Below are 3,177 nucleotides of genomic sequence, written 5' to 3'. Positions count from 1 at the left end.
TGAGGGGGGTGTGATGGGGATGTTCCCTTGTCAGTTGGAGGATTCTGCCATGCGGATTATACGTAGACGTTCCTGAGTGATCTGTTTCCTATTGATTATTACATACCAAGTGGTCTGGAGTCGGAATCGAATATAGCTGCATGGACTGTCCACTACATGACACGCCACAGTGTGTTGGCGGATTTTGTTCCCAGTACATTCGTTTGTCGTCTCCATTGCAGGGCACAGTAGGTCTCCATCGCCGTTGCCAAGGGTGGAATCAGGAAGGAGTCGCATGTGGAAATGAGTTACAAATGAAAACACCCAACGAAGAAGAACAGTGCTGGGATGTTCTGCAGTGACTGCTGACTCGAGGGAGGCTACCGCTATCGCTTCCATCAGCAAGCGATGCCATAACCGTAAATGTTAACCAACGAAAACAGGTACCGCTCTATCGTAAACGTTTACTAGCCCTGGACCTCCCCTGTCCTTGGGGAGGGAAAGGAATTCATATTGAACTTTGAGCAACATTTCTGTGCTAACGAAGTAGCCGAGAGTCGCTATAATGCTGCGGCACATTGGGTTTGTAATTAGAAGTGCCTTCGCAATGTCTGGGATGCGCAACGCCAGGTAGAGATTGAGTTATTGCGTCCTTTGGAGGATGTTCGAAGTCCGCAGTCAGTCTTATACCATCCCTACTCTAATTTGGAGCAGAGGCGCCTGTAGTTAGGGGTCGTAGTATGGCGTATATCGTTCATGAAGTCTAAACCCAGCCATCATCTGGCCACTGATGCTTAAGGAGGTGACACTCTCAAGGTGGTAATCCTGTCCCGATTTGCATTGTTACTGAGTTTCCGACGTTAATGAGGCTACCCGAGACTGCCCCTGATGTCGTGATCCATTCCATGGTGATCCTCATATCAACACCGCCGCGAAGCACCATTCCATGGTGGATTCGAGCATTATCCCAATGAGTCTACGGCGTAGGCCGTATAACAAGGGTTCCAAGGCATATAAGATCATTAATAATGGGCAGTGTTGGCGCACCGAGTGGAATTTCTGGATGGCCAACGTTAAACGAACGTTAACGAGGACCCTCAGCGACGCATCGCATAAGTAGCCACATCACCACTTCGACAAAGCATTCTGGGTATTACATGCTCCGCAGAGCTGAAGTCGGGAAAGAGAGGTCAAATGCTTGACTAAGATCAATGGTAGTCATGGGTACACGACCCACCATTCGGTTTGTGACATGCACTACCAGTCCTTCTAAGAAGCTTACTGAAACTAGTACATCTGGAGGCTTTAGTTTTTGACATCTCCAAAGGGGATGGAGTCTGCTTCTGGGCTCTGTCCGTGGCATCAGACACGTCGTCTTCTGACAAGCCCCGATCATCTCCGCTTTCAATGTCTGCTGAACATAGTCTAGCATTGTGGTCATGAAAAGCCCTGGGTGTATCCCATAGTTTGTTGAGACGTTTACCCTCCGTGTCGATAACGTTGACAAGCGCCCATCGCTGCCTCTTGCATTCCGTGAGTATGTGATACACTGAATGTCGTTCTGTGGGCAAGAGGTCTCGTCCATGCGCGCATACTACGGCTCCTTCCAAATGGAGGTGCGTGAGAGAAGCAAACTTTGCTTTTGCTCAGTTGATTTATGCCTGTCTGATTGGCGAGAGTGGTTTTTCTGAACATTATCCGAGGATGGTAAATTACAAGTCCATTGGGTGTCTGCATCATGCAGCTGCTTCTCTACCATACGTCATGAAGGTCTGCCTTAGGGCTCGTGTTTCTCAGTCAGTCCTCCCTATTAGGGCCGAGGGGTGAAGGCCACGACGTCAGACACACACAATCCGTCTTCCACAGCTACACAACAGACTGGCGAGAACAAGAGGACAGTTTCTTGCTTCCACAGGCTCCTGGTTCGCTATACCCTGAGCAGACTGTGGACTATACCGTAGATGTAGGCCGAGTGATCAGAAAATGCTGTAGGCCACAATTCCGCATCACAAATAGCCGCCTGTAATGAGCGAGTGACATAAATCCGTTCGAATGCGATGGGCGAATGACTGTTGAAGTGTGTGTATTCGTGCCTATTACGTGTATTTGGCGCCACCTGTCCACCAGCAGAAGACTGCTGATGAGAATGTCAAGCTCAGCTCATGGATAATAATGCAGAAGCTGGTCCAAAGACTGTTGTGTGCAATTATAGTCCTTGAAAATCACCAGATCCTCTAGCCGACCCTGTCAGAGCAGCGCGATGTCCTCTGCAAAAAAACTGGAGCGTTTCAGCCGTAGATATGTATCAGAAAGACATAGACATTGAAAGGTCGGGCTCCGTTCATCGTAGCGGCCATGATCCGGGCAGTGGGGAGGTATCGAATGTCATCGGCTACAAAGCTTTCTCTAAATAGGACGTCGACGCCGCTGACGGTGAACGAAGCGTGGGAGACATTAGTTGTGTAACCGAAGAGGTCAGGACCCCTTGCGATGTCGATGTCCGCAACATGAAGCATAGCTTGCAACATGGAGGATTAATGGCACGTTGTGATAGAACTGAGGTATATTGTTGCCAGTCGACAAGTTTCTGCCTCCGGTGGTGTCGCCACGGACGACGATAGTATGGGATATCGTTGCCTGGACGCCACTGACTCACTGCCACTTACCTAGTCGCTGGAGCGGTAAGGGTACACTGGGTGTCGCCTTTACCTTCTTCCCTCTCTTCTGTTGTCGTGCGACATTCAACGGCATCTGCCCATGGCCTACGTTACCAGCTGCTGTTGTGTAGAACTTCCAAAGGTCGGATTCCGTATCTCTTCGCTACGGGTAGCTGATGGCGTCGTAACCAGCAGGCAGAGAGAAGACGAGGAAACAGCGTCTTAAACGTGAAAGGTGTCCTGTACGCCTGCCCTCGCGCGTCCGCTATGCCCTCTGCAACCCCGTTACTTTTCTGTTCCGTCGTGCGGACGTCGGGAGGTGCGCACAGTCGCTTTTTATGTGTGCGAGGTAACTGTTACTTACGGAAATGAGTGTACGCGTCGTAGTGATAATGCTGATCAGCCATTGTCACTCCCTCAGTAAGGAAGGCCGAGGTCGGTACGACCCTATTGTCGACGTCCATCTTTTCTTAAAGTTTTCCCGTTGACGGTGGTTGTGGGTGCTGGTGTGTTGTCGTTGCCTGGGGTGGCATCTTGACCT

Source organism: Schistocerca cancellata, chromosome 8 (genome assembly GCF_023864275.1).
Source record: "Schistocerca cancellata isolate TAMUIC-IGC-003103 chromosome 8, iqSchCanc2.1, whole genome shotgun sequence".
In the NCBI taxonomy this organism is placed as follows: Eukaryota; Metazoa; Arthropoda; class Insecta; order Orthoptera; family Acrididae; genus Schistocerca; species Schistocerca cancellata.
Note: the sequence above shows the minus strand (reverse complement) of the source record.